Source organism: Podarcis liolepis, assembly GCF_965112155.1.
Source record: "Podarcis liolepis genome assembly, chromosome: 9".
Taxonomy (NCBI): Eukaryota; Metazoa; Chordata; class Lepidosauria; order Squamata; family Lacertidae; genus Podarcis; species Podarcis liolepis.
The window spans coordinates 60,778,164-60,798,621 of NC_139564.1; the positions used below are offsets into that span (position 1 = coordinate 60,778,164).

Sequence of the window (20,458 nt, forward strand, 5' to 3'; positions counted from 1 at the left end):
CAATATAAATCAGTGAATTACAGTGGAAATGAAATTGATTTGGCGTTACTTATGTATTGAATAGCCTCTTGAAACCCTGGAATAAAACATTATAAACAAGAAGGGCTGTTGTAGTGCCTTCAAGACCAATATATTTCTAGACTACATATAAACAGATTCACTAAGTGTTAACCTGAGTTGCAGGTGATGACCGCTGTCTGTATATTTCTGTAGCTCATTTCCTTTTGGACTCACTGTTTAAAGCCCCCCCCCCATGTGTATGTTTGCGTGTTTGTGAATCACATTCACACACATGTAGAAACGTATATCCAACTATATCTTTGTCTTCCTCTTTCTGGTGAGGTCAAAATTTGTACCACCTGTGTTAATTGACAACAGTGGTAGGATGTCTGTGTTATTAAGAACTGTTTCCTGGGACTGGCCACTGTTAATAATACGATTTACCCTATTAACAGTGGACTTTCTAAGAAAAATAATAATAAAACAGGTGTTGATAGCACAGATATTGTGGCATTGGTAATCCAACTAGCACAGGCAGTGTGATAAAATCCATTGATTTTACAACGGAACTGTAATTCAGAAGTTTCGTGTTTGTCATCACCTACTTTCTGGGTGGCTGGGGCAACCCAGTCAGATGAGCAGGATATAAAAGTTGTTGTTGTTGTTGAGTAGGTAAAAAGGTAAAGGACCCCTGACAGTTAAGTCCAGTCGCGGACAACTCTGGGGTTGCGGCGTTCATCTCGCTTTACAAGCTGAGGGAGCCGGCGTTTGTCTGCTTCCGCAGACAGTTTTTCCGGGTCCTGTGGCCAGCATGACTAAGCCGCTTCTGGGGAAACCAGAGCAGCCTATTTTCAGTGGAGAAATGTTGGAGGGTATGCATTTTCCGTTTGTGTTGTATGTTTTTTTAGGTTATAAAGTTGAAGGTAGGGACTGTGTTTCTCTTTCATTTCTTTTTAGAGATTTGGCTGAAGAGCAGGATTATATATTTTTTAAAACCAACAATAATTGCATAATAAATGTGTTAGTCTTTAAAGTGATATAAGATGCCCTGCTTTTTCTTTTCTTTTCTTTTTTTTGCTTCCACAGAGCAATGCAGTGAACCCTCTGGAACATCTTCACTATCGACTTGATGCATCTGCCTTTGAAAGCTCATGCAGCAACGTAAGCGTTACTTTTTAAAGTTATAAGACTTGCCTCTGCATTTCTAAAGGTTTCTTAGCACAATTAGTTTGGGCGTTTATTTTGCACCCTTTGCTTATATTATTTGCATGGTTTTAAAAAAATTACATAAATGTTTGTTGTGCTTTTTAAAAGCTCAGAATTCGTAAGTTTGCCTGACTGCAATTTTATTACAGCCATATCATAGCAAAGGGTCATTGTGTGTCAATGCAATTTTACGTACAGCACAAAAGCAGCAGTAACAGAGGAAGGTGTACCAGCTGGGGACCTTTGTGGGCTCCCATGCTCGTGCTTTCGTGTTAAATAGGAAATGTGAGAAAAAAGCCTCTGAGAAAAAAGGAAGGAGGTGGTTTGAGAGAATCCGGCACTGTCTCAGCTCTTCAAATTGTGTAGATTGGCCACAACAATCCTCTGGTTCTGCCAGGAGGGACCGAAGGTGGAGCTAAGGATCAGTTGTAAAGATTGACTGTGCAAAAGAAAAATCTACTCTGATGCATTCCAGGAGCCTTCCAGGATTCTCTGGAGGACTGTTAAACAGCTACATTGGTATTAACGGATATGAGTTTGTTATTTAATTATATCCTAAAACAAAGGTTGTCATTTAATACGTTTAGGTTTTGTACGCCCTGCCTTTAGCTGGATATACTATGATTTTTTTTTATATTGTTGTAATTTTGGGAAAGTGTCAATAATGTCCAGGAAAACACACATCAGAAGTGTTGATTCTTTGGCAATTTTTTTCAAAAAAAAACCTCAACAGCATTTGTGTCCGGATTTTCACTTTTTGGCAACCCAAAACAAAAATAAACTAGCAATGGAACACAAGTGTGTGTGTGTGTACACACACACACACACACACACACTCCCGTTGCTCAGTCCCTGCTCCTGCCAACCTAGCAGTTCGAAAGGACGTCAAAGTACAAGTAGATAAATAGGTACTGCTCCTGTGGGAAAGTAAATGGCGTTTCCATGCACTGCTCTGGTTCGCCAGAAGCGGCTTGGTCATAACCCGGAAGCTGTACACCAGCTCCCTCGGCCAGTAAAGCAAGATGAGCCCCTTGCCACCAGTGGTGTGTGGTCTAGGGGGGCTAGGCCAGTCCCCTAAATGTTCCCCTGGAGCCTCCGTCCCAAAATCCAGGAAGCTTCTGCCCAGCTTGGGATGATGCTCTGATGGGTCCAAGAGCCATCCTGCCACAATCCCATAGCCCACCCGCCTTTGAGAAGGAAGCAGGAGGGCTCTTGCATCCCGTCAGAGGCTCACGATGCTCATGCGCACATCAACGCCCAATTTGCCCTTGCAAGCTGACAGCTCTGGCCCTAACTGTTCCCTAACTGTTCCCCTATGCAAAATTTCTCCCCACACCCCTGCTTGCCACAGGTGCTAATTTCGCATCACATCATTTAAACCATGGGTAGGCAAACTAAGGCCCGGGGGCCAGATCCGGCCTGATCGCCTTCGAAATCTGGCCCGCGGATGGTCCGGGAATCAGCGTGTTTTTACATGAGTAGAATGTGTCCTTTTATTTAAAATGCATCTCTGGGTTATTTGTGGGGCATAGGAATTCGTTCATATTTTTTTTCAAAATATAGTCTGGCCCCCTGAGGGACAGTGGACCGGCCTCCTGTTGAAAAAGTTTGCTGACCCCTGGTTTAAACCTATTGTCAGCCGCTGCCATTTGGACTGCTCTTAAAGCCCTTTTTAGCTGCTTTTAGTGTTTGCCTGTAAGTTCGTGCATTCAAGGCCGTATGACCAAGAGAATCAGAAATCAGAAAAACGAAAATCTTCATAAGGAATGGGGGAAATTTTCTAACTTATCTTTAAAAACCATTGTAAACAGTTAAAATTGTTAGTAGGATTGGAATAACACTTATAGTTTAATGGTGAATTTTGGACACAATGGAGAGGTAAAATAATTGGATTATTAAAAAAGATGCAGGAGGAAAAGATTAACAATAATACCCACAAAAGGAAGGGGGAAAGTCCAGGAGGTTCTTTGGAATCTTGTTTTTGTGTGTTGGATATATGATTGTAAAACTTTAATCTGAAAAACCAAATAATTTTTATTTTATTTTTTTAAAAAGAGAGATTAGGCAGGCACCCTCCTTGCTGAACCTTCAAGTAAAGGCTTTCTTATACCTGTGAACCCATTAAGCTAGTATTTGTTCTCTGTCTGGTTTATAGGAAGAATTTTCCCAGTGTTGGTTTTCTGCATGGTTTATTTTTATGCACACCACTTAGAAAGGCTAATGATTAGATCATGTATGAAATTAATACGTAGCAACAATGAACAGCAATGACAGGTAAGTCTGTATAGGGAAAGGAAGCCCCGTTTTACTTGTGCATTCATGGACATGGTGCATTAGTACTATTTAACTGCTTTTTTTCTTCCATTGTTAGTTCTGACTTTCGTTCCACAGCTTCAGCTTAAAATAAAAAGGCCAGTGAGAAGCTTCAGACTTGTCCAAGACTCGCGTCACTGCTTCCCCTCATATTTTCCCCCTGCTTCGGTAATCTGACTGTGGACCTGAGGATTCTAGTCCGCAGCAAACAGGTTCGCTAAAGTTTTCACAGCAGACTTTTCTAATAGCTTCCAATGTGCAATGAACACCACCACTGTTTCAACAAGTTAGAAAAGACTTGCACAATAAAAGTAGGGAGGCTGCAAAGTCTCTCAGAAGTTGGAGCTCTTCAGAGGAGCAGTTTCAGAACAACCCGCCATGCAGTCAGTACAAGAGCGGGAAAAATATGTAAAGGTTGACAGGCATTTTGATAGGCCATTTTCTTCTCTCTTTCTTTCTCTCTCACACACATTTGACTACTGGTTTTATGCAGTGCTTTTTTTCTTTCAAAAATTGTTTAGGATTACTCTAATTTTGACTCAAGAAAATCAACATTTTATAATTCAAATCAGGGGAAATAAATACAGTAAATGGACAAAAGTACAAAGATTCACAAAATGTTTAGGGGTATGCATACCCACCAGAAAAAAGCACTGTATGTATGTGTGTGTGTTTACCTTGTGGAATTATCAAAGCACTGGTTTTATGTATAATTGGGATTTTTTAGGTCAGCTTGTTTCAACTTCTGACTTTGATTGATCATTTTGATACATATTTTACTTAGAGGTTTGAGGTTTTTAACAATGAAGCTGTATACAATTTTGGAAAATGAATAAATAAACAAAAGAACCCATTGCTATTTCTGAGTAATTAAACTGGGAAGGGAAACAGAACCTTGAATTTTAATGTTTATGGAGCGGTTCGCCGACTCTTCAAACCAATCAAAAGCCTTTCATGAAAAGTCATGAATGGAAAAAAAGACGGATTTCAGCTTCTGCACTTGTCTAAAAATGGCCTTCATACTGTAAACTGAGTGCTATATCATTTGAAGGGTCAGCCCAAGACCTTTGGCTGTAAGATTTTGTACCTTTTAAGCACATGCGTTACAACTTATACAGCAAAGGAGGCATAAGGCTGAACACTGTCCTGCTTCTTTTATTCCGGAGCATCCTAATTAAAACCCATCTTTTACCAAACTTACTTGATTGCTGTTTGCTACTCCTTCTTCGGTAAGTTAATTTAAATAGTATTACTATATTCCATTTTCTATTACATCATTCCAAGAATTGACGGAGTGAAATTTCACCTCCAGTTTGCTGCTATACGGATCCTGACACTGATAAGGAGGTTAACAATCATTTCCAAGTCAACATCCTTCATTGTAATCCCTTTAAATAACTCGGTAGTAGCATCTTTGGCTCTAAAGGTAATAAAACAATATTCATTTCCCTGCCTAGACTCCAGATTGTACTCCGAAAAGTCTTTCCCCCTTTAAATGCAGAGGTTTAAAAATAAAAATAAATAAAAAATCCTTGGGAAGTCTAATCTGACCAGAGTCGGAAAAACCCTGCAGTTAAGGGTAAAAAGTCCAGGACAAATGGTGATGCGGTTTACTTTTTGCTCAATTGTGGACAAGTCCTAGGGTTGCCTAGAGTGGCTGGGGTAGGTGGGTGGGGTATAAATAATAAATTATTATTATTATTATTATTATTATTATTATTATTATTACTACTACTACTACTACTACTACTACTACTACTACTGCCATATTTCAAAAAGTAACACCCCAATATTGTTGAGCTTTTTTCTTAGGTAACACCAAAAGTTTTTACAAACACTCATATGGCAGCCCTGCACAGGTCAGATTACAATTTAGAGTACAGTGGTGCCCCGCAAGACGAAATTAATTCGTTCCGCAATTTTTGCCGTCTAGCGAATTTTTCTTCTTGCGAAGCACGGTTTAAACGGTTTAACAAAGTCGCAAGACGTTTTCGTCTTGCGAAGCAAGCCCATAGGGGAATTCGTCTTGCGAGGCAAATCGCGAATGAAAAAACCTTTCGTCTAGCGAGTTTTTTGTCTTGCGAGGCATTCGTCTTGCGGGGCACCACTGTATATTTGAAACAGCACTGATCTATGGGAAATCTATACAAGTGCTGTACATTTTCTTTTGCTTTGTTGTGAATCAGGTTTTTGTGTGTTTTTTAAGGTGAAATGTATGCTTTTTAGCTCATTTTCATTTTTAATTATTTTTCTTCCTGATCATTACTTGGATTTAGTCCTTTACCATGGATTTTCCTTGCATTTTTTGCAGCTGATTTTTCTGTGGCAATATTTATTTTTATACTGACGAGGATGCTCTGTTTATTTTAAGTTTTACAGATATCCTCTCCTTTTTGTTTCAGTCTTTGTTGTTTATTTAAGATGTTTTAACCTGTGTTGTAAACCACTTAAAGAGCTTTGTCTAAGTACAAGCGGTATATAAATGGTCCAAATAAAAGAAAGAAATAATAAAATATCTGGGCATATGGCACCCCTAGCTGAACACATGCATACTATTAGTAGCTGCAGCACATCTTCAACCCACAAATCTGCAACAATGGCTTCAGGATGCGGGACCAGGTCAGGGAAATGACATGTGGAAAGAGCTAACCCACTCCCTGGGACGCTGAAAGCAAACTCGGAGCCACCCACACTTGCCCAGCTGCTTTTAACTAAAAACAGCAATGGAAGGTGGTCACGCTGCATTGTTCACATCAATCCATCTTAAAGCCTGATTAAAAAATGTATAATTTTAGTTCGACAAAGTAATAATCATAAATAGATAAGAATAAAAATTTGCACCCCACCACCGAGACCATTCCACTGTAACTATCCAAGCTCCCAAGATGTAAACACCTCTTGCGATGGTTTGACCCCTTTCCGTTTTATCAGTACAGATTCTATAAACACCCTCCATATCTCATCACTTCTCCTGCATATTCCTTATTGCACATTGCCTTAATGGCACAAGTTAATTTATCATTAATAAACATGTTAATTTTGCTCTGTCTCATGAGACCAGGGCCCTGCGGGATCTGATTTCTTTCTGCAGGGCCTGTAAGACAGAGTTGTTTCACCTCGCCTTTGGCTTGGAATCAATTTTATTCCTTCCCCCTCTTTCTTTTTCCTTTCTCCTCCTATGAAGAGATTGCACCCAAATGTTTTAATGTTGTATCTTAATCTTTTAAATTGTATTTTAATCAACTTGTTTTTATTATTGGTTGTTAGCCGCCCTGAGCCTGGTCTTGGCTGGGGAGGGCGGGGTATAAATATTATTATTCATCATCATCATTAATAGCTCTGTCCCACACCTCTTTATACCATTCTTCCGTTTTATATTCTGCTTGCCCCTTTCACTTCCAGCTATCATAATTCGTGCAGCTGTCAATAAATTTGTGAGCAAGCCCTTCATAGCCTGAGAAGCTTCCCCCCCATTGGAAATGGATAATAATGCTACCTCTGGACTTTTGGTCAGGTTTAACCCAGTGATTTCTGCTATCTCCTTAAACACCCTTTTGTAAAAAAAAGAAATGTACATAATTACACCCCCACCACATATGAACATAATTCCCTGTTTTCTGGCATCCCCTCCAACATGAACACCAAATATTCCTTGTTTATTTGATTTAATCTGACTGGAGTTAAATACAACCTCCGAAAGCCTGATAAATTTATGGTACACTGGACTTCCACAGGCAAGAAGCAACCCCCTCAGATGCCTGCTTTGTGATTGCAGTTCACAGTTCTCCTTACCTTCTTCTACACCTGTCTTCCAGAGTGACTGCTTTGGATCAAAACGGCTTCTTGAAATATTCCTTCCTTCCCCCTACCCTAAAACAAAAAATTTTAAAAACCGGGTCACTTAGCAGAATGACATTCTATTTTACGGAGCAATCTTATGAAAACAGGAATTTCTGGGTCTATGGGAGGAGAATGTTAACGTAGACTTTAATCACAACCATTTCATTCTCTACTAGGCGTCAGGCGAGACATGAAGTTTGTAGGACAGTTAGGCTTTGTGCAGCTGTTTTAGTTAGTTATATAATAACTAGAGGTGAAGAGGGGGGGAACTGGATTGGGGTGAGGGGTGGTGGTCTTTAACCCTTTTCCTCACTTCCGTCCTAATCTGAATTGCCTGGCATTGCAACTGGAGGAAAGCATCAATGGTCCTACTCTGGCTCAGGGGTCCCCTGAAGCAGCTCTTTGTTAAACCAAAATAATCTATGCGAAACCAAACTGCACGGTCAAAGTCATGTTTAGTTTGGCCTAAGATTTTCATCTCTTTTTTTCTGATATTGTTCATGTGCATTTAAGAAGTGCCTGACACATAGAAATGTAAGAGGTGAAGGAGTTTTGGGGGTTTTTTGGTCTGGAGATTGATTGTGGGGAAACCGCCGCCTGATAAATTTCTGCTTTTAGAGCTGTTTTTAAAGGCGCATAAGTGAGACCTGGTAAAAATATGGTAACCTTCCTTTTCTGTACTGAAAATGGAAAGAAGCAGTTATCAAAAAGGTTACAGTGCGTGGATTAATCTGAGGCAAGCCCAGGGTGTGTGAATGATGGGAAAGCTCCTAGGAGCTTTGCCATATGTACAGCTCAGATGCACAGCTCATCTGTTTGATTTCCACATTGCAAAATCATACCTCTGTAGCCATTTTCGGGTCATTTACTGGTACACCCGTATGTTTCCAGATTATGAAGTTTGAACCTGACGTTTGCAGCAGTTCCAGGACATATTATAAATCAGTAGGTACAGGTGTATAAACACAATTAGGATATATTCCTATGGTACTTGTGGGATGCAAGATTCAGATGCTGTTTACAGAGAACCTAACCTATAATCTGCAGATGCACTCAGAGACTGAGCTGTCTGCAATGGGCCTGTATTGCTTCTCTGACTCCTCTTTAGGAGAAGGAAGAGAAACAATCATAGATAGGGCAAATGGCGCCTCTAGACTCACAGCTATGCCACACTGACATCACACCAGATGCTTTTGAATTGTGTGGTCACTAGGCAGAAGGATATGAGCTTGGTGTAAACGGCCAAGACACCCCAAAATTGTTGAGCTTTTTAAGGAAAACCCGGAGTTGTTGTCGAGCTTCTTTTACAAAATGGCCGTAAAAAGATCCAGGAAAAGGGGTCATCTTTTGGAGATTCTCCCGGATGTCAATTCCGCCTTTAAAAAAACAGCACTGACCTATGGTGCTGTGCATCCATATTCTGCTAGCCAAACCCATCTGTTTTTCAATCAGGCCGCTACACGTATTTGACACCATGTCTATAACCACCTGGGCTCCCTGGTATATCTTCGTTTCCCAACCTGTGTGTGCCCCAATCTAACAGAATCTGTGGGGAGCAGTTTAGATTAAAATGCATATTCTGTAGAAGAAGCATGAATCCTCAGTCCTCCTCAGAGGCAGACCCTCTCAAGTGTCCCCACATCATTTTTGGTTCCTTATTTTGCTTTTCTGTGTTGTCATTTTTAGTTGTTGTTATGCCAAGGGGCCTGAGCTCCTCTGGACCTCTGCATACCCTCCAAAATTTCTCCAGTGAAAATGGGGAAGTCCCATTCCATCATGAAAATTATTTTACTATCTATACCCCACACATCTTATTGGGTTGCCCCAGCGCTCTGGGCGACTTCCAACATATATAAAAACATAATAAAACGTTAAACATAAAGTAAAAAACTTCCCTATGCACCATTGCCTTCAGGCAGCTTGGGGGTCAGATAAATCCATATCCTCCAACATTTCTCAAATTAAAATTGAGACATCCTAAGGAAAAGCGGGACATTCTGGGATGAAATCAGAAACCAGGACAGCTTCTCTAAATCAGGAATGTCCCTAGAAAATAGGGACATTTGGAGGGTCTGCAAGAGACAGTAGACCCCTTTCTTTCTCACAAATAAGTGATTTCTTCGGGCTTAAGGCTCATGCACCTAACTGCACTGGTTTATGGACTGTGTAAAAAGCACTGCAAACTGTGGTCCAAAGTTTGGAATGGCACGTTGACTTCCCAGTCCTTGGGTTTTTGATACAAAATGTATCTGACGGCAACCACCTTTCCCTTGTAAGGTCTGGTGGCGTCTTTTAAAATGACCACTGATAGTCAGATTCTCAAAGCACATTGCTTAGTATTCTGTACGTTATCAACTTGTTTGATTCAGAGAAGAATCTGGAACTTCAGCCATGTTTGTATATGTGCACATATCACACACACTTTATAAAATATAGGGGCGAAGTGTGGCAGCGCTAGAAAGAAAAATAATAATTGTGTTGGCAGCCTTTTAGAACAGAGCATTCAGCCAATTTGCTAGGGAGCCTTCCTTTCAAATGTTGCCTTTTCCCATCTCCCATCAGTGGATGCTAAAAATTTGGCATCAGCTGTATCCTTAAGTTATGGATCATGACCATTGACTCATCTTTTAAGAACCGGCTCCTCAGGAGATAAGGACAGGATCACATTGAGCAACTTCAAATCTCATTGGTTTCAGTGAAATATTCAAGTGCATTCTTAACTTTCTCCCATTTAAATCGATGGCATTTCATTGTACAAATTGGAAGAAAAGAAGATGGTGTATCACTGTGACTTCTATGGGCCAGGTTTCATTTCAGAGAAATATACACCTTTTTTAAAAAAATAAACCCCAAACTTTAATAATACATCCTAATAATACAGTAAATGCTAGCATGTTTGTTAGAACTATTAACTGTAAGTACTTACAGAACAAGACAGGATTTCTAAACTTGTTTACCTGGGAGCAAGCCCCACTGAATTTAGTAGGGCTCACTTCTAAGTAGACAAGATTAGAGTCATGTAACCTGTGAAAATCTCCAGGCTACAATCTTACATGGATTTAGATGCACAGAAGCCGACTGATGATTTCAGCTTTACACTCCTAATTCTGTAGCGGGGCCTCTCATCATTTAGATTGTTTTATACATGGCGGCAGAGGGGAACATTTTTCTTTCTTTGCCTGTTTATTCCCGGTTATTCTGCGTGGCACGTTTGACATCATATCCCTCCCTGATCTTTCCTCCCAAACATTTCAGGATCCAAAATAAGATCAGCTATTGATTGCCTTCCTCGGCTTCCTTTACCCCCTAAGATGAATCTATTTCTGCATGTATTCTGAACACGATCTGAATTTAGGACAAAATATCCCGATTGAGATTGTTCTTTCCGCAGTGTTACTATTGATTCCAAAGAAGGCTTTTGCGGGACTTGGAGTGAGTTATGAAAATAAAAACATACGATACGTAAAATTAAAAACCCACATTAGAACACTGGAAAATACAACATAAGAACAAAATTCAGGGTGCAAAAATCTCCTGAAATAAAACCATCTTAACCTGGCGTCTGAAACAACAGGGCAGTGCCTGCCTGATTTCTGAGTTTAATTGAGTTGGACCCACAACAACAAATGCATAAACTTGAGCTGGCAAATGTATGGATGCATGCGTGTGCTTTATCCAACCAGTTAAGTGGCCGCAAAGTCTTTTAATTTCAAAGGGGCAGATAAGCATATATTTAACCATCTTCCATTGAAATCACTGGGATGAGATTGTGCCCTCTACTGCTCGTATATTTGGCTTCGCATCTCTTTCGCTGCATAACCTCGCAACATTTCTCCAATGAAAATAGGAATGTCCTATTCCATCATCATCATCCTAGCCAGCCATCTGACTAGGTTGCTCCAGCCACTCTGGGCAGCTTCCAGCATATATAAAACATAACGCAACATTTTAAAACTTCCCTATACAGGGCTGCCTTCAGATGTCTTCTAAATGCTGTATAATTATCTCATTGGCCTCATAACTCCATACCCTCCACCATTTTATCTGATGAAAATAGGGACATCCTAAGGAGAAGCGGGACATTCCAGGATCAAATCAGAAACTGGGATGGCTTCTGTAAATCCGGAACTGTCCCTGGAAAATAGGGACACTTGGAGGGTCAGTGTGGAATCCCTAAAGGTTAGCCAAACAACACTCAACGGTATAGGAAAGGCTGTAGCGTGTCTAAACCTCATGAACTACGGCTGAAGTTTATTCTGAAATAGTGATAGTTTTGAATCGGTGCTAGTTGACCACACATGTCCCATTCATGGGGCCCCATTGCTCTTGCGGCTCCACCACCCTGAGCAGTCAGAAGGCCCCTTCTCCTACACCCTCAAATGACGCCATCCTTTCTCCCATCCTGTCCCTTCTTCTTGGAACTGCTTCCCCAAAAACCAGCACGATGCTATCTCTCTCTCTTCAAATCTCCACTCCGAATTCACCTTTCCCTCAAAGCATTTGGCCCAGCCCTTTAGTCCTCATCCCCTCCTGGGGAAGAGCGGTGTTAAGCGTGTTTGCTTTGTATGCAGAAATCGCTGGGTTCAGTCCTTAGCATCTCCAGGTGAGAACCTGGCTTGAGAGAGAATTCTGGAAAGTTCCTGCCAAGCGTCTGATTCAATATAAAGCAGCTTCCTTATACAGTGGTACCTCGGGTTCCATACGCTTCAGGTTACATACGCATCAGGTTACAGACTCCACTAACCCAGAAATAGTGCTTCAGGTTAAGAACTTTGCTTCAGGATGAGAACAGAAATCGTGCTCCGGCGGCACGGCAGCAGCAGGAGGCCCCATTAGCTAAAGTGGTGCTTCAGGTTAAGAACAGTTTCAGGTTAAGAACGGACCTCCGGAATGAATTAAGTACTTAACCCGAGGTACCACTGTAATTCTCAGTATGCCTGCCAATAGGGCAAGCCTATATATGTCTACTCAGAAGTAAGTCCCATTGAGCTCAGTGGGGCCTACTCAAAAGTAGAGGATTATAGCCTGAAGTGACAATGTGCCCTCCTCAATTTATTGCCAGGCCTGAGCAAAGGGTACATTGCAAACTTTTCTGCCTAGCAACTTGCATCTAACAGCCCTCTGCTGTGCGATACTGGGGGAGTCGTACACAGGCAGAGCTGCCGAACGTTTATATACCTATGAATCTCACTACACGTCAAGAGACAATGCACATATTTTTGTAAACTAAGAAATCTTCAATAAAAATATATTTTTTAAAAAATCAAACAAGCTAGCAGACAGCCCCCCAAGCATCCTTTCTATTCTTTTCTTTTCTTTTCTTTGTTATTATGACAATAATTTTTATAGAAATGCAGAAGGCAATTAGACAAAACTGCTCTGTTTCAAGTCCCACTCAAATCATCATCATCATAATGATAACAGTGATAATAATAATTTTATTGCTGATACCCCACCCATCTGGCTAGGTTTCCCCAGCCACTCTGGGCAGCTTCCAGCAAAATATAAAAAATAACAAACTGTCAGACATTAAAAACTTCCCTGATGCTTTCTAAAAGTTGTGCAATTATTTATATCCCTGACATCTGGCGGGAGGGCATTCCACAGGGAGGGCGCCACTGCTGAGAAGGCCCTCTGTCTAGTTCCCTGTAACTTGGCTTCTCGTAGTGAGGGAACCGCCAGAAGTGGACCCTCAGAAGTGGACCTCAGTGTCCGGGCTGAACGTTGGAGGTGGAGACATTCAGAGGGAGTGCTTGGAAATATCCTTAATAATCAGCAAGGAAAGTGGGTAGATAAACCTTCAGAAAGAAAGAAAGAAAGAAAGAAAGAAAGAAAGAAAGAAAGAAAGAAAGAAAGAAAGACCCTACTTACCAGATTCAGGATGATAAACAGGGTCACTTGTAAACTTTGGCAACCAACAGTGTTCTTAGGAAGGCAATAATTAAAAATTACGGCCCCTTCAGCATTCCCCTTGCAGTCATCGTTTTGCAATGATTGACCATTTCAAGCAGCAAAAAAGAAGCCAATGCAACCGTCTTAATTTTCAGATAAGCACCAGCGCCCTTTACTAGCTTCAGTAGAGAAGAAACTGGTGTGAAGGGAAGGGCGAAGGAGGAGAGAGAGATAAGTCAGCAGCTGAGTTTGTGTCAGTTTCCTGAGGGCTTCTCAGCTCTGCCTGTGTGGGTTTCGCTGTGGGTTGAGAAGATCAAGACAACCTGAATACTCTTAAGAGGCACAAAGGCAGGGGAAGGAAAAGTCAGGTCTGGAGGCCTGTTTTCTCACACATCCCTCCATTGCTCTCTCTTAGGGCTGCCATATGTCCAGATTTCCTCGCACATTAACAGGATTTCAAAGGTGCATTGAAGTCCTGGGGGGATTTCCGAAAGGTGGTGCTTTGTCCTGGATCTTAGGCAAATCAATAGAAAAATCTCTGGGGGGTTTTTGGAAGTGTTTTTGTAAAAAAGCTCAACAATGTTGGGGACTTCCCAAAGAAAGCTCAGCAACTTCCAGGATGTCCTGGTTTTTACTTTTTGAAATATAGCATCCCATTGCATAATGATAATTTTACTATTTATACCTGGCCTATCACATTGGGTTGCCCCAGCCACTCTGGGCAGCTTGCAACATATACAAAAGCATCATAAAACAATTTAAAAAAAATATTCCCTATACAGGATTGCCTTCAGGCAGCTTGGGGATCGGATAACCCTCCAACATTTCTCCATTGAAAATAGGGATGTCCTAAGGAAAAGTGGGACATTCCGGGATCAAATCAGAAACCAGGACGGCTTCTCTAAATCAGGGACATCCCTGGAAAATAGGGACACTTGGAGGTTCTGGGTTTGTATATGTTTGGAAAAGATAGTAGAAATATTATATTCTGTATTGGTGTTTAGCTGATTTTGGACCCGATGGATGTGGGAAAGGCAGGTTGTTTCTGTGCAGCTCTGCACTTGGGGCAAAAGATTTGTAACTTTAGATTCTCCACCTTTGGTCACTTCGTCATGACCGGTTATCAGAATGTGAAAGATTCTTATGAGATTGTTGGCTTTTCCCGAAACATGTAGGACCGACTTTTGCAGATATGCTTAACTCACTGTTAGAGCATGAGATTCTTAATCTCAGGGTTGTGGCTTCAAGTCCTGTGTTGGGCGAAAAATTTGTGCATTTCAGGGGCTTGAACTAGATTAATTAATTAATTAATAACAACCAGACTCTTCACATGTGCAGATCTGCTGCTTCCGCTGACATAAAAATAACTGGAACAGCATGAATATCCAAGAGACCTCTACATCGCATCAGGGCAAAGCGCAGGACACTAGTTTGTGTGTATATTTTGAAGACCTCCGGGTATGGGGCGGTATATAAATTCGGTAAATAATATTTTACCATATCAGAGCAGTGCAGCTGTTATTGGTTGCTATTTTTCTATGTTGATGTGCAACAGAGAAGAACATCTGGCTCCAGTGAGAATAATTAACACTTAACGGATCAGATGTTGACAGCTTTTTAAGCCAGTCTGAGTCATAACATCTGCGAATTGCAGAAACCAATTATTTCGGTGAAGAATGCCGGTGAGGATAAATGCAGGTGTCAGTTCTGCAGTGAAAACCATTGAGCAGTGTTTGAACAGAAACAAAAGGTCAATTCATAACTGTACCACGAAATGTACAAATGCAACAAAGGGGATAGGGAACCTGTGATCTCCCAGATGTTTTTTGACTACAACACCCATCATCCCTGACCGTTGGCTCTGCTGGCTGGCAATGATGGGCGTTGTGAGTCCAACAACTTCTAGAGAGCCATAGGTTTCCCATCCCTGTTCTGCAAGTTGTGGGGGACGTACGCACACCATGAGCTCACGCACTTATCACAACCATGGGTAGAACCTTTGAAACAACAGTTATGTGCCTACAGCCAGAATCAGAATCCAAAATGACCTTAACAGATTGGAGAACTGGGCGTAAGCTAACAAAATGAATTTCAATAGGGACAAATGTAAGGTTCTGCACTTAGCCAGGAAGAACCAGATGCAGAAATATAGGATGGGAGACACCTGGCTTAGTAGCAGTACATGTGAAACGGGTCTAGGGGTCTTGGTGGACCACAAGCTTAACAGGAGGCCCCATTAGCTAAAGTGGTGCTTCAAGTTAAGAACAGTTTCAGGTTAAGAACGGACCTCCGGAACAAATTAAGTACTTAACCCGAGGTACCACTGTAGTGTCCAGATCAAGGGAAGTAATAGTACCACTCTATTCTGCCTTAGGGACGTGGGTGGCACTGTGGGTTAAACCACAGAGCCTAGGACTTGCTGATCAGAAGGTTGGCGGTTCGAATCCCTGTGACGGGGTGAGCTCCCGTTGCTCGGTCCCTGCTCCTGCCAACTGAGCAGTTCAAAAGCACGTCAAAGTGCAAGTAGATAAATAGGTACCACTCCAGCAGGAAGGTAAACGGCGTTTCCGTGTGCTGCTCTGGTTCGCCAGAAGTGGCTTAGTCATGCTGGCCACATGACCCGGAAGCTGTACACGGCTCCCTCGGCCAATAAAGAGAGATGAGCGCCGCAACCCCAGAGTCGGTCACGACAGGACCTAATGGACAGGGGTCCCTTTACCTTTTTATTCTGCCTTAGACCACACTTTGAATACTGTGTCCAAATCTGGGTACCACAATTTAAGAAGGACATTGGCAAGCTGGAACGTGTGCAAAGGAGGGCAACCAAGATGAAAAGGTTCTGGAAACAAAGCCTTATGAGGAGCACTTGAAGGAGCTGGGTTTTCTTAGCCTGGAAAAGAGGAGACCAAGAGGAGATATGATCGCCATCTTCAAATATCTTAAGGGCTGTCACATGGAAGTTGGAGCAAGCTTGTTTTCTGCGGCTCTGGAGGATAGGACTCGAACCAGTGGCTTCAAGTTGCAAGAAAGGAGATTCCGACTAAACATTCGGAAAAACTTTCTGACAGTAAGAGCTGTTCAGCAGTGGAACAGACTCCCGCAAGAGGTGGTGGACTCTCCTTCCCTGGAGGTTTTTAAGCAAAGGTTGGATGGCCATCTTTCATGGATGCCTTAGTTGAGATTCCTGCATTGCAGGGGGTTGGACTGGATGACCCTCGGGGTCCCTTCCAACTCTAAGATTCTATGATTCATTCTTGAGTGCACCTTGATCACTTTGATCATATAGGTAGGACATATACTGTGGTCTAAACCACTGATCCTCTTTCTGTGGACTAATGCCGACTCCCTCGGCCTGAAAGCAAGATGAGCTCTGCAACCCCATAGTCGCCTTTGATTGGATTTAACCGTCTGGGGTCCTTTACTTTTTACCTACTTACCTATGTTAATAAGTACTGGTGGATATATAATAATCTGTGAATTGAGAGAGGGTATGTACATGCCCCTCCATTTTGTAAAATATAAAATATAGTGTATAGTGAAAGCTTGGAAATCATTCTCTCTCTATATATATATTGTATCTTGTATGTATTGCATCTTATAAGGCAGTATCTATCTATCTGTCTGTCTGTCTGTCTGTCTGTCTGTCTAATCTATCTCTATCATCTATCTTCTGTTTGGCAAACACTCGTAGCTGAGAAAGATTGTCTTCCATGAACACAATCTTAACAGTGAGCCCGTAAGTGACTGTGGAGGCCAGTTCTTGATCCACACGTCCTTCCACAGTGGGGACATAGGGCAGGAGTTGATCATGGTGAGGGTTTGCCAAGCGTGCCTTCCTCTTAGCACATTTCTCCATCATACTTCCCACCATTATCACTGAGTGAAAGAGTGGTGAATGTTTGAGGATTGGCAGAGTGGGAGACTCTCTATGTGATTGTAAAATTAGTGAAATGTATAAATTTGAAAAGTACAGTGGTGCCCCGCAAGACGAATGCCTCGCAAGACGAAAAACTCGCTAGACGAAAGGGTTTTTCGGTTTAGCGTTGCTTCGCTAGACGAATTTCCCTATGGGCTTGCTTCGCAAGACGAAAACGTCTTGCGCTTTTTTTTTAAAAGCCGCTTGAAGAGGCGCAGTTGCGACGGACCGTGCTTCGCAAGACGAAAAACATCGCAAGACGAAAAGACTCGTGGAACGAATTCTTTTTGTCTTGCGAGGCACTACTGTATAAATAAGAATTTATATATATATATATATATGTATATATGTTTGGCAAATCAAGATGCAAATCAGATTCCAAGACTCAAATAGCTTTCCCTGTTAGAAGTTATTTACTTGTGGTTAGTGCGCTGATTGTGCGCCTGTGACACGCTTGAGATGTACCGTGTCAATACAAGTTGAGTCACGGTTGATTTGCATCCCTCACTAATTTTATCTTCTCTGGCTATGGCTAAAAATGTAGCAGAAGGCGGAAGTCACCCTAATTGCAAGAGCTTTTAACCATAAGGTCATAAGAGCAGCATTTGAACACAGGAGCTTAGGTGGATCGAACCAAAGAACCATCTGGCACCATGTCCTCTTTCCATTAGTGGTCAGCCAGGTGACTCTAGGAAGCCCTCAAATATGACACAAATACAACTGCTCTCTCCCACCAATATATGTTTGCAAGCATTTGCTATGCATTTGCTATGGCTTCGGTCCAGTATATCTGAAGGAGCATCTCCACCCCCACTGTTCTACCCAGACACTGAGTTCCAGCACTGAGGGCCTTCTGGCGGTTCCCTTACTGAGAGAAGCCAAGTTACAGGGAACCAGGCAGAGGGCCTTCTCGGTAGTGGCACCCGCCCTGTGGAATGCCCTCCCACCAGATGTCAAAGAGAACAACTACCAGACTTTTAGAATACATCTGAAGGCAGCCCTGTTTAGGGAAGCTTTTAACGTTTGATGCATTACTGTATTTTAATATTTTGTTGGAAGCCGCCCAGAGTGGCTGGGGAAGCCACTTAAATTAAATTAATAAATAAATTATTATTATTGTTATTATTGGTAAGCTTCAGTTAGCTGGTAGCTATTGAGAGACCTGTCCACGTGCATTTATCTTATCTGTGAGATAAAATGTATTAAAATTTATTAAAATGATACAAATGGTTACAATGAAAACAGCAAAGCACCAGCCCTTTCATTAAAAGCAGTCGGTTCCCAAAAGTTCTTCCACCTGTCAGTCGAAGAACAGCAAGGAGAGACCCAGTATGGCTTTTCCAGGGAGGGAGTGGCAAAGTCTGGCAGCTGCCACTGAGAAGGCCCCCTCTCAGACTGAAATTCCCGGGTGTCAAAAAAGGTTATTTATGTATGCCACTACGGCGACCCGTATTTTGTTAGCCCCCAAAATGGAAAACGAGCGAGGCCCCAACCAAAGAAGAATGGCAACTTAAGTTGACAGAATATGCAGAACTTGCAGACTTAACATATAGAATAAGAGAATAAGAAGAACATACGTCTAAAGAAGATTAGAAAACGTTTATTGAATATATGGGAAATAATTGTGTACTGATGAAAACACTGGCAGCATTAAGATAAATTCAACAGTGTAAACAAGTTTGGATGGATGCAGTAATGGAACACTGAATGGTATAGTTTTTGTAAAATATGCAGGGATTTATCATGTGTAAAATGAACCATGGAAAGAGAAGAAGGGAAGTCATTGATATCTTAAGGATGTAAAATGAGTGTTTTAAATTGTAAAACAGAAAATTGTATGATTACAGATTTTCAGATAGCTTGGACCTAAGCTATGTAGGGCTTTATAGGTCATGATCAGGCAATTGTGCCCAGAAACATACAGGTGAACAAACCAAACAAGAAAAAGCGACTGTATGTGAAGATGCAAATAAAATTAGCTTGGAAATATTTCACCGGAGACCTTATTGCATCAGCACTGTGAGGAAGTGGAGCAATTTGGATTATCACCTTCCTGTCTCCTTCCTCTGAACGGTTACTTCTGTTTTCTTCTAAGTTCTCATATTCTTTTACGCATTGACTGATAAGCAGCTAATTAAGTCCCGCATTCGAGCAGTTTAAACAGAATCAAGCCAATGTGGGGAAAAGCTATTGAGTTCATCTTTGATGGAAGAACAGGAGACCAAATTATGGAGTTGTCTTCCTTTAAAATCAATCTCGCCAAGAAACAGGGAGTTAACGTTAATACACAAATGGTCTATGACACCTTGTAAGCCATCAGATATCTCTTTCTCGTCGAGATACTGGTGGGGTTTCAGTGGAGACTTGCCTCCATCTTTGGTGGCAATATGGAAAGGCCCAAACTTTCTGGAAATCAGTAAAATTATAGGCAAAGAGTTTTCCCCATCTCACCAGCTAGCTCTGCTTATTTTGAAGATGAAAACTACACCCTACACTGCAAAGAGTTAGTGTCATAACTACCAAAAGTGGCAAGAGCGATTATGGCTAGACATTGGTGAACGTACAAACTTGGTATACCAAAGCGTAGGAAATAACCCTTCTGGAAAAAATTAACTTACAATCTCCAAGTGGCTAGGGGACAAAGCAAGGACAATTTTGCATTGATATTGTACGATCTTACTGCTTTTGTTAACAATGAAACACGCAATATAGCCCCCCCCCCAATTTTAAATGGAAATAGTTAATTTCCTAATTGAGCATACAAACCACATTTTACCTGCTTTCATTCTGTATCCCCATGCTTTGAAAATACAATGAATGCCTTTATGTACATATTCCTTAAGTTTCTTATTTAAAAGCAAATTAATCTTGTGTTGCGGTCCTGACAGATTTTCCTCTTCTGCTCCTTCCTCCACCCCTTGATTTCTCGGATCTCTTGACAATGTTCTGTCGCTCTTTACTGTTTTGAATTGAAAACCAAATAAAAACGTCTTTTTTGAAAAACTAGCTAACCTCCCCAACAATACGTGGATTCCAAAAATCACCTTTTCACCAGGGACAAGTCTCTGGGTCTGGCTGAATGTTCTTTAAAAGCTCCACGTTGAGCTGCTCATCTCCTGATTTTATATGTATGTATGTATATACACACACACACAGCACAATTGACGAGGAGGGTATTTCTGAAAGGTGGCGCTTTGTTCTGGATCTTAGACAAGTCAATCTAAAAATGGTGTTATTTTGCCGTTTTGGGTAAAACAACTTTTGGGGTGACCCAGTTTTGAAATACGGCAA

At 41.5% G+C, this 20,458-nt stretch overlaps 1 protein-coding gene and 1 long non-coding RNA gene across 7 annotated transcripts in view; one reads left to right on the forward strand and one right to left on the reverse strand.

Annotated features, from left to right (window-relative positions):
* LOC310686408 overlaps positions 1-20,458 on the forward strand; it is a 52,131-nt gene that overhangs the window by 20,195 nt on the left and 11,478 nt on the right. For both annotated transcript variants that reach the window (XR_014515869.1, XR_014515870.1), the window contains exon 3: positions 1,087-1,161. This is a non-coding gene — a long non-coding RNA (uncharacterized lncRNA). The remainder of the gene's footprint in view (positions 1-1,086; positions 1,162-20,458) is intronic.
* Positions 1-20,458, reverse strand: part of RHOH (ras homolog family member H) — a 47,916-nt gene that overhangs the window by 8,518 nt on the left and 18,940 nt on the right. Inside the window, exons 2-3 of one of the 5 annotated variants that reach the window (XM_083460196.1) lie at positions 10,317-12,296; positions 7,312-7,389 (exon numbers count right to left, since the gene is read on the reverse strand). The gene's annotated coding sequence lies outside the window, so the exon portion shown is untranslated. Of the gene's footprint in view, positions 1-7,311; positions 9,062-10,316; positions 12,449-13,230; positions 14,011-20,458 lie in introns of those variants that run through there. The other 4 variants (XM_083460193.1, XM_083460194.1, XM_083460197.1 and 1 more) reach the window with 4 other exon arrangements.